This window comes from Marmota monax, unplaced genomic scaffold (genome assembly GCF_021218885.2).
Source record: "Marmota monax isolate L192 unplaced genomic scaffold, Marmota_monax_Labrador192_F-V1.1 WCK01_AAM20220418_F8-fsc00018, whole genome shotgun sequence".
Classification (NCBI taxonomy): Eukaryota; Metazoa; Chordata; class Mammalia; order Rodentia; family Sciuridae; genus Marmota; species Marmota monax.
In genome coordinates, this window is record NW_026692201.1 from 2,880,254 (window position 1) to 2,892,277 (window position 12,024).

Consider the following 12,024-nt stretch of genomic DNA (forward strand, 5'->3'; position numbering starts at 1 on the left):
GAAAAGCCGCCCTGTGTGGTGTGAGATAAAGGTTGAGGTTTATGTGTGTGGACAGCCAGAAAGCATGATCCACAGGCAAATGAAGGCCATCAGACCGGGAGGCTCCCTCCAGAGCAGTCTGTTCATTCACACAGGCAGCTTGGGCAGCTTTTTGGATCTGAGAGCCAAAACAGCTCTGCTAATTCACTTAACAATCCCCGCTCCCAGCGCTTGTAATGCTAACGTGGTCTGGAGGCTTTAACTTGCGTGTAGAATTGTAACACATTCCATTAGATTTGTGTAAAGTTATCTACTATTGTTTAGCACAAATGGGGTATTTTCCTGATTTCTCACCAAGTTTGGCTGTCAATCATAAGGATTTGGATGCCTTAATAGCTCCCATCTAAACTTTCAGTTCATCTCAGTAGAACTAGTCACCAATTTGCTGCACACCAGCATTTCTTATACAGTCTCCCTGAGCACTCTGCTGTGATTAGCATTCAGTAGAAGCCCATTACTGCCTTCCCATAAATCATGGCATGGCTCAAACTTACTTCCCTACTTCCACAGGCACATGGATACACGTGACTGGAATAAGACCAAGCATAGCGGACAAGATGCACAGAGCAAAAAAGGGAGTCTCTTTTGAGTATTTCTCTCAGTAAGAGTACAGCAAGAAGTATTTTGTTGCACTGTCTTTAATGAGGCTGTGTGATGCCCAAAGACACTAAAGGACATTGGCATTGATATGAGGACCCATTTAGTTCTGCCAACTGGGAACACAATAGAATGTGTCTTAGGTAACATTCAGCTCTTCACTTTATTTCCCAAATTGTTGGCACTATTATTCTGTGCTGCAAGGCCTGCTCTGTGGTAGCTAATTCTGACCCATGGGGTTGGAGGAGAGTAAAGAATTCAGACAGAGGAGAAAGGGGAGAGACCCCCTAAGTTCAAATTCAAATAAAAAATCAGAATTATGTAAATCACTACTATGATGTTATATGGTTTACTACATAATCATACATCTAGAACAAAGTAAAACTGGAATATTGTTGCAAGCATTGCAAGTAAATAAAAAGAAATTATGTGGCCTTTCACTTGAGGAATAATTACATATTCTCCTTAATCAGCTGGACACAATTATAAATTACTCTCAAGCCTTATGTCCAGTGAGAGAGTTTTAATTCACATGGATCTTCAATAAGAAAATAACAAAATCTTACCAGTTTTTACATTGTATCTGTTTTAGAGCCTAATATAGTTGCTGAGATATTGCAGGCATTTTGTTAAATGAATGAGTGATTTATACAAATGGGTCACAATATGTGGTGAAAAACCTTTACATGACAGCTAAAGTATTTATAGCGTCTGCTGATTACAAACATACATTTTGACAAAAAGCTACAATAACTCTGGTGGAGTGTTTAAAATAGATTTGTTTTGTTTACTACAACAATATCTACATATGTAAAAAGAACAACAGTTATGAGTAGAGAAAACACATTGTTCTTTGACACTCCAGACCATACTTGGGGTGTGCACAGTTCCACAGCCCCTCAGCTGCTCCCAAGATGTCTGCAGACCAAAGAAAGGGGACCTCCATTGTTGTGGACAATCACCAAACTGCAATAACAGTACTGGATCAGTATATTTTTATCTGATGAAAACTTTGAGAGATTAGAAATACTTCAGCCCTCATCCTGAATCAGTGGTAGTGGTTTTGCAGATCTTTGCTTCATGAAAGCAATAGGAGTGATAAACATTATATTTTTCTGGTGCTATGGGAAAGGAGACATGTTTTTGATTAAATTGCAGACAGAACAAAGATAATACAGGATTTCTATCTTGTTTACTAAGTTGGTCAGAAAAGTGACAAAGTGGTCAGGAAACTCTAATAGTAGAGACAGCAGAGTCTGGGGCAGAACTTCTCAGATGGCATCAGCATGGGAGGGAGCATTCATAAAATGCAAATGATAAGATTCCTACCATAGTCCTGTTGAATCAAGATCTCTGAAGGTGGTCCAAGTTCTGCACTTTCAAGGGGCACCATCCCCATCCCAAGGCAGATTCACATGCCTAGTAAAGTTTTAGAGTCAGTAAACTAGAAGATGATAAACCCAGGTCAACAAGTTCCCAGAGAAGTCTGCTCCTCCCTTGACCATAATCATTGATCGAAGAACCTTAGGACAATGCAGACAGAGGAAGAGATGAAAGAACTTGGTAAAAAGCATTTCTATTAGTTGAGATACCATGTGGGTTAATCTTATCTAATTTCCCCAAAACACAGTCCTTGTTGACCAATTACATATCAATTGATTACTGATACCAAAATCATTCTGACAATAAAACTACTAGAACTACCCAACCAATGCCTATAAAACTACCTCTGGTATAAAGAGACTTCACAATATTCGTATTTGTTTTGCAATATAGCCATATTTTCAAAGGAATGAAATGATTTCCACTTAGCAGCCATGCATAGTTAACATGTAAAGTGAAGTCAAAACATTGTTTGCATAGCCTTTTATTTTTAAGCCAGATCATTTTCTTGCTCACCAAGGACTCTCTTCTGAATATGAGTCATTTATCCTCATTGTTTTCTATAGTAATCGAGGTGAATTTTTTCCACCCCATTTTATTAATATAATTGCATTTAAATGGATTCAAGATGTTATTTACATCTCATTCATATTCAATAGATAAATTGCTTTGTCTGACTGATTGTAATTGCAGTTGGCGGAACTCAGTGATATCCCCCAGGCCCACCTCATCACCAGACATCATACAACCAGTACAGTGTAAGCATGCAAATGACTTCATCTTGCCATGCCTCCTTTAGTTAGAAATCCTTTATTGAGAAAATCACCTCCATAAGGTTAAAATCATTCAGGGCAAATGCTATGGCCTTGAAGTTTCAGCTTTCTGGAAGACCCACATAGAAAACTTCCTGCATCCCCTTCAGATGGAGGACATGTTACCTGCCTTTCAACCTGGATAAAATGCAATCTTCTCAAAGCAATATTTACATTTAGTATTTGAGAAATCTTCTTATCCTCCCATGGGTCCCCAAATTCCTTAAGGGCAAGAACTATTGTCTTACTGGTATTTTTAAGGAGCCATATACTAAAAAGAAAACATATAGGGTTTTGGAGACACCTATAAAGCAGATCTCACACTGACTTACTTAGTAGCCCTAACCAAGTCACTCTTACTGTCTGAGCCGTAGTTGTCACATATAAAGTGAAATCATAATGTCTGTCCTTCAAAGGGGTATTGTGAAGATCAAAGGAGATTATAACAGTAAAGAACTTAAAAGAATTTTCAATAAACTTTAAATATTAATTATAAAGTTTCCTTTCATTATAACTCTCTTCTACATTATAGACAAAATAGTCATATCTTGACCTTGGTTATAATAGCTTGATTTTCAAAATTGCAACATGCCCTTGTACCAGGAAGTTCTAAGAAAAAAATAAGTAAATAAAAGAAATAAAAGAGGACAGAAGAAGGAGGACAAGGAAGAGGAGTCCCTGTCCAGGAGGTGTGGGTTGTGGATACGTGGATGTGTCACCTGGAGGTGTGGATGGTGGAAGTAATGAGCCCTGGGGGTAAGGGAAATTCTTCACAGTAGGAAGAATTCATGAGCTTAGAGAGAGCAACATCTAAAATTACATTTTAAGTTTTTCCTGATCATGTTCCAATTCCAATTTCCCCAAACCTTCAACAGAAGTGTCTTACTCCCATAGACTTTTTCACAAACATCATCTGTGCAAACCCATTGAACTTCATAGCACATCATCACAAGATTCATGCTCTACAGACTTTATACAGTTATTCACAATGTAAATTTGTCAAATGTGAGCCATCAAATAAGCAAAGAATTTAAATAATTATTTTTAACATCATCTCTAAACTAACACCATAGTTCTGAAGCTAAAATTCTCATAAGATGGGATAGATTGTCCTGGTTTTTAAAGAAGAGCAGACCCATCTTGCATATGCGACTGGAATGTCATGGTTTGAGGCATTCTCGATTGACAGCAAGAAAATACATGTGTGCATTTTCACCTGAGTGGATTTACACATCCACAAATATTTCTATATGCAGCCGTTTGTGTCTGTATTAACCAAACAGGAGTGCATACTAATGTGCACAACTTTAATCTATTACTAAAACTAGAGGGAGACCTGAATAAACCCTCAAGTTTCCCTTGATTTTGGTTACTTGCTTTCATCAACAATTTTAGAAGTCATAGAGCTAAGCAGTATGCTTCCATTAGCTTTGCTAAGTATAACACGTCTGAGGTATGGGTCACAGTGGTAAAGGTTGCCTAAGTTGTTTTCCAGGAACTTGGTTGTACCTCCAAATGGTCTGAACCACTAACCCTTCACTTCAGCCTGCACCAGTGTCTGATGGGAGACTATTGGACATCAAAGAGCTGAAAACTCCACACTGCTAATGCTGCCAATTTCTAACCATGCATCCTAGGAAGAGCCGTGAAGTGGAATTACTCATGCGTAGATCACTGATTACTTCTCTTTACCTCCAATCACTTTTTCCCATGCCAAACCATTTATTTCTTCACCCTCTAAAGAAACCCTGTTCTATCCTCAGGAAGGCAGATTTGAGTCTTGGGGCTCCCACCTCCTCATGTTTGGCTGCCTCATAAATAAACTCTTTTTCAAAATTCAGTGGTTGGTGAAATACACAGAGGGCACAACAGGCCTTGCTTGGTAGCATTACCACATGGATCATTCTACCCTCCTCTTCCTGCTCATCTTTAAGCCTCCACTCCAACAGCGAAGAACCTGACACCCACCATCCATAACTCATTTACTTCATTATTCCATCCCAGTGCACCTGGATAGTGGTGTCAAAGTTGTTAACCTGTGTTCCTATGGGGGAAAAAAAATCTTAATAATCAAACAACAGTTCTTCTCTACAGCTTATTTTGCCTTTATTCTTACAAGCTCCACTCATTTCCAAAGTTTCTTAGGTCTGTACCTTCTCCTCAAAATAATGACCATCAATAAGTTTGTTTCATACATTTTTAATAAAGTTAAATTGTTTTTGTCACATTCTGCATTCTGTCCTGGGATGTCTGAACCTCCAATTTTTCAAATTTGCCTAGATTAAGGTTTACTCTATGTGCTATAAAGTTCTATGGGTTTCCACAAATGCATGGTGTCATGGATTCTCAATTAACAAATCATAAAGAATATTTTCACCACCCTAAACACACACACACACACACACACACACACACACAAATGAGAATATATAAAAAGGACATAAGAGTCAACTAAAAGATTCCCAACTACAAAAGTTGGAACGCTTTGACAACAAATACAGAGTACTGGATTTATTTATTTTACCAAAAGTATAAAATAAATATCCTCGGTTCCATGTAGACATAAATAAATGACTGAATAAATAATGGGGGGATATAAGTCTCAAAGGTGAAATAATTCCAAACAATATAGGTAGAACTCCTCCCACAAGGAAGTATTTAGGTAACTCCCCCCTCCTTAAGTGCAGGCTGTATAACTTGGCTTCCTTCAAAGGGTACAGTGTGGAAAAGGGAGTATGAAGAGTAACTTTACAGGAGAGAAAAGGACAAACACTACCACAGCCAAGTAACCAAGGTCAACATCAATGGTGATTAATAATGTTGACAGAATGAACTCAATAGGATGTGATGAAAGCAGCTCTTCACTGATGTGGTCTTCCTCCTGAAACCTACACTCGCACTTCAGTGATGGGAAAAAAACACATCAGAAAAATCCCAGTTAAGGAACATCCTACAAAATCCATGACCAACACTTCTCAAAACTATCAAGATCGCCAAAAACAAGGAAAGTGTGAGAAACTCTCATAGACAAAAAGAGCCTAAGAAAACATGAAGTGTAAATGTAGTAGGGGATCCAGCAACAGAAAAAGGAAATTAGGTGAAGAGTAAGAAAATCTTTGAAACAGTAAATCTAAAACTTTCCTTAAAAATATAATTTATTAAAAATTTTTAAAGAAGGGGAACTTATGTTCATTCAATGTGGAACTAATGCTAAATGAATGTTTGTATCCCTTATGTAGATACGGAGATTACAGCCAAGCATTAAATTCCATTTCCTTTTGGTCAGGTTTTTACTATGTGAAGTTATCATGTGAGTCTGAGGGAAGTAATTAGACATTAAAATATCATATACTGAAATTAGCTCTATTCCCTAGAGTGGACCCCAGTGAAAAGCTCTCATTTGGCACCTGTGAGGTAGATGAATTCATCTTACATTAGCTGAAACCTTATTGGCAGACAAATCTCAAGAACCTGGATAAATCCTCATGGCTCACTCAAAGTTTTATCCTCAAGTTCTAAATGGCCTTCAACTTCATCTTTATTCTAATTTTGTTGTTGTTGTTGTTGTTGTTGTTATTTTGTTTGACATCCAATCACATCACTTCTCCATACCCTTCAACTACATTCCTTCTTTCAGCAGAGTCTTATAAAGTGAGGCATAAATTCCACTGACTTTCTTGCCCATGCCTGAAGTAAGGGGCCGTGGTTCATTTAAAAAAAAAAAAAAAAAAAAGTTTTCCAAATTAGGCAAACTCTAAAAGTTACAGCAAATTGTCCCAATAAACTGTTAGAGCTTGTATTGCCTGACATGAAAGCTAATTACAATCTTAATTGCCCTAAAGTCCCTTCCAAGGGATTAACCACTGGATACTCAATTTAAAAAAAAAAAAAAAAAAAGGCTCAACTCCCACAAATACACTCCCTGCAATCAAGCTGGCTGCCAAGGATCCTTCAGAGATGGGGAATTCTTTTGTATATGCCTATATTCTGAAGAAATTCCCATAAGAAAATGGGAAGAAATATCTAGGTGTCACCTCAACTTTCTATAAAACAAATTTTATAGCACCATTTTCAGAATATATTTCATATTTTTCATTTGTTTCCTATCATATGAGTTAGGTATAGTTTCCTTAAGATTTTATACTTATTTGAAATTTATATATAACCATTTGATTGAAACATCAAAATAAAATGTTCCTTGGGGATGGAATTTACTTATTCACTAAGCTAGCTTATTTGGGGTTGAGAATCTTATTTTGGAGAAGGAAAAAATTAGAGTTCAAAGAAAGGACTCCCTATTTTTTCCCTTCCCTCAACTACATTTCAGAGATTAAATCAGTTTGTTATATGAAAGAAAAAGGCAATTTAGAATGTACTAAAGGTGGGATAGCACTAATGCCAAATGTCAGGTATCCCAACAATGCCCTTATGATATCAGTGTCAACATCAAGCCCACCCTTCATCCCACTCTGTTCACCTCAAAATCCAATAAATGATTCTGTGACAGCAAATTACAGTCACTATCAAATTACTATCTTAATGCTTATACGTACGTTTTTAAAGGTTTCATCATCTTATTTAAGTGGTTGAGAAATTTTTTCCATCTTTTTTTTTTCAAAGTTTTCATCGTTCCCACAATCTATGATATGGATGCTGACAATCACTGAGGGTTTGCAAACCTAATACAAACAGGCCTCTATTAGTTACTTTTGCAATCAGTTGAGATAAAAGTAGAACCCCATTTCTCAGTTACAATAAAAACCCGAAACTCCAGGAAGTCAGGTCCCCAAAAATATCTGGTCACAGTTCTCAACCTTGTCAGCCTCTGAGGATCACCTGGGTCCCTTTTGGACTCTGAATATGCATGCTCTGCTCTCGATCATGTAAATCACCATCTCTGGATGTGGGCTTGAGTATTGCAAAGCTTCAATTCCAGTGTGGAGGCAGAATACACAACCATAGGGTAGCACAGTACCTAGATAAGCAACTCCTAACCATAACTGATTTTTATTTAGTTATTTTTTTATTTTACATTTTTGAGCAAACAACAAGCAGAACAGTAGAACTGTCATTAAACCAGAGAGCATTCTAGACTTGGGGCTTTTAATTTCACAGTTTTATGGGATTTTACTCAGAAGAAAAGACATGGTTCCTTCATGTTTCCTAATCTACAGAAATTCATCTAAAAATCCCCGAATGTTCTTTCTTATAATTTATGGGACAAAAGTCTGTCAATAGATACTCCAATGGTCTCACTTAAAGCAAAATATTTCATTCACATTCCATGAGAATTTTACCCAAACAATAAAACCACAAGTATAAAAGGCAGAACACGCTTGATAAGAGAATCAAATTGAGCTCATAACACTCAGTAGCATTCCAATAAGTCAGCAATTTTTTCCTTCCAAAAACAAATTCTAAAACCTCTGCACCCATAACGAGATTTCACTAAAGTGAACAAAAGGGAAACTATTTAAGTCCAAATTGACACAAATAACTTTACATTCCCAATCCCCTTCTTGGAATATTTCTCTATTGCCAACACTTTTACTTCAAAACCAAATCAGTGGTAAACATTTAGTGTATGGAAGAGAGGTGCCCCCCACCAAAGAGAGAGAGAGAGAGAGAGAGAGAGTCCACAGAAGCATCCATAGCCTGGGGCATACAGAGAGACCTGAAAAAAATTAAGCTGAAAACTTAATTTTCAGAAGGGTAAGAGCTTTCTGCTAAGGTTCCCTCTCCCTCCTCCTTTTCGTTTTCCTTCATGTTTCATGCAACATTCTTGAGATTTCAATATAGATACACATGTGCTATTAAATAACAGCCAATAGAGGGTCAGCTTCCCTTACCCACACCCAGGGTCTGCCACGCTAAGATCCTGTTTGGAACCATCTCAAAATTCAATTTTTACAAGCTTTATAAGCATTTGTAGCTCAGCAGTATTAATTCCATTTCCATTTTTTTTTTTTTGTTAATATAAGAAGAAATGGGAAACTAACCTAATTGGTTCTACTTATTTAGTTGTTTGCCAAACTAGTACCATGGACTGCATTGTCTCTACTCCGACAGCCACTAGAATCCAGGGCCTGAATGAGATGGAGATGCAGATCTTGAAAACATATTTTATACTATACCTAATGTTCTAGAGGGGTCTAGAGGGGCTGTTCCTTTGGCTCTTCCAATCATTTTCTACCAGTTTCCCTTTGCTGGTGTTTTCCCTAGGTGAAGGCCTTGTTTCTCTCCCTGGGTCTTGTCTAAGGTCATGAAAAGTTTCTGTCTTCCAGGTTGAGGAATATGAACCTCAGATCCTAGAGTTTGTTTCTGTCTGTTTTTGCTTCCTCCTCGTCCTCACTGGTCTCTACAAGAGCTTTTTGTTGTTGTTCATTTTATTATCAAGTCTGGTTTCCTTCCACATTCAGCTTTGGCTCCTCAGTCTCCCTTGTGCCCACCCCCAGAGTGCCAGCACCCAACGTATTTTCTCATATTATGTATAAGTAATGAACAATACTAGCCAATGAAAGGACCCAGAGTTTTAAAGACGTTTCTGTGATTTGAACTTCGGCGTGTGCTGACCTGGCCACTCTATGAAATCAATACTACATACCTTTAAAGGGGGGAGAATTTAATAAATTCTTGTGGGGAGGATTGGCATTTTCTCTTTCTTCTTGCAAAAATAATCCATGTTCTTTGTAGAAAAATGTACACTGTCATGGTAAGCTATCTTCCACAATGGAGCTTACTTGTGGTATATAATGGTAAACGAACAACATAGGGCACAAATTCTATTGTCCACATCAACACAACTATGTGGAAAAACGCTGGCAGAAAACACATACAAATTTAATAGTAGCAGTCTCTGAGTGGAGAACTACAGGGATGTTTTCTTATACATTCTATAATTTTCATTTTTGCTGCTGTGAGTATTTATTACTTCCATAATTTTGAAGAGTAAATTTTTTCCAAAAGACTCATTTTGCAAAATGTTATGTTTAAAATTGCTGGCACTTGCACCAAGCCCACTCTCTGCCAGCCAGACCTGTGTCAGCAGATGTGTCACTGCTTCATGCCAGAGCTTTGAGGTGTTGAGACTCCTCAAGTGAAGAGATGGCAGCCAATTCTATCCCTACCCCATCCCAGTGTCTCTCTCCCTCTACTACCCTCCCCGTGGGGAAAGTTAAAGCACTCGCTCAGCTCTTCGTTTTGTCATGTCAGTTTCACAAATCCTTCATTTTTTTCCGTGCAAATAGTTACATGATATACGACTTTAGCCAAAGAAATTTCACATACCTTTTAATCCAATTCAGACCATGTGTGATTAATTATGCTCAAAAATCGGCTTCAGTGTGAGTGTCACTACATCTGATCTGTCACTCACAATCTCACTCACTCTCTGGAATAGACCTTGCCGAAAGAATAAAACCATCACCTTCCAGAAGCTTCTGAAATTCGCCTAAGACACTGTGGCTTCTCAAGGAGGAACTTTTAACTGGAAATCTTAAAATTCCAACCAAAGTCACAGTTTCCTTTTTTTCAGATTCAACCTTTTAAAAGGAATTTGCAAGACAGTGACTGATCAAGCTGCCTGAAGCGTTGCTGATACGGAGGGTTCCTGCATCCCTGTTTGGAGTTGGGATTCCAGTACTGCAGGTAAGCATCACCCCACCCGCTGCCCACTGCTGTTCCACAAGCTGTCCACTTGCACCCTCTGGACGGTCACTTCCCACCTTCTTGGTACACCAATTGCTGTTGCCCACTATCAATTTTGGCTTTGCTTTTAGCGTTGATCCGATTTCTAAATCACATTTAGACCCTCTGACTTGAGCCAAATGAACCTTCTCTTCCTTCTCACCTTCAGCATTAACCCATGTTCTGTCCTCCATCTCCTTTTCTTCCATGACCTCGAATGCTTTGTTCCCCCTCTCCCCGTGCTAGCTGCCCAGAGCATGGAGTCTCATTCTCCACTGTGACGGCAACAGGATCAGATCCCATCCCTTCCACTGCAGATTCTCCCCTTGGAGCAAAACACCAGGCCTACACCATCCGCAGACAGTGGGATTACTATCAACTATTGGCTGAGGAGGTCTGGGGCACTGGCTTGGATGAGCTTCCCAGACAGCTATTACCACCCACCACATCATTCCTCCAACCCAATCATTTTTGTATAAACTAAGGGCCAGTGTGATTCTTGATGCTCTGAGGGATCAATTAGAATTACATAAACGAGCTTTCTATGGATTATCCTGTCCAATATAATAAAGTTAATTAAAGTATTCAGTTCCTTGGTGGCTGGCACTAGTCACACATTGCATGCACAGGTAGCTACTGGCTATGACTCTGGACAGCACAGATGGAGAACACATCCATCAACACAGAAAGGTCTCCTGAAACAGCCCCCATGCCATTTACATCACACAAATCTCCATCCCACAGTACTGAATAATACAAGTTGTCAAAGTCTTGCACCTCTCGTCCACATACATATTTCATCAGGAGTTCCTCAGAGACTGGGCAGAATACAAGCACAAAGAGAATTCAGGTGTTTTGAAGTGGCCTTTGGGGAAAGCTATTTTCCCAGCCTCTGGGTTACCGTCTGACTCTTACTCATTGCTCACTGCCTGCTTCCCTGTCTCAGAAGGTTCCTTTAAAATCTATTATCATTTTCTTTGCACGAAGTCAAGGAGCATTTCCTGAATCCAAGATATTTATATGAACAACAAAGCGAATGCTAGCAGCAAAAAGCTCACCCCTGGCCCTTTTCATAAATCACTGGATGAAAGTCCTGCGCATTTGTGTCCCAAGCCCTTCCTAACACTGCTCTCCAGTCACAGTGATGATGCTGACAAAGCACTAAGAGTAGATTGGGTTACTACGGTTTCTGTAGCACAAGTCTTCTTACCCAGCAAGGACACCAGCTGGAGATTGGAGTGCTTTTTTTTTGAAATCTAAGATTAACATAATCCAACTATTTAATACTTTTAGCAGCCAGCCCTTCCCCTCCCCCAGCAATTTGTCTTGGTAAACATTCTTCAAAGTTAACATTCCTGGGAGAATGATGCAATTTATAGATGAGACATCCTGTATGCGTGAGTAACAGCTATGCACCCAGCTTCAGGGGCCCACAACAAGCATCTGTGGGAGATGTTTGCTTTCCTTTCTCCTTCCTCTTCCTCTCTTCTGGAAGAAAATGATTACC

At 38.8% G+C, this 12,024-nt stretch overlaps 1 protein-coding gene across 3 annotated transcripts in view; it reads right to left on the reverse strand.

The window, feature by feature from the left end:
* Arhgef28 (Rho guanine nucleotide exchange factor 28) overlaps positions 1-12,024 on the reverse strand; it is a 299,305-nt gene that overhangs the window by 125,917 nt on the left and 161,364 nt on the right. The window lies entirely within an intron of this gene.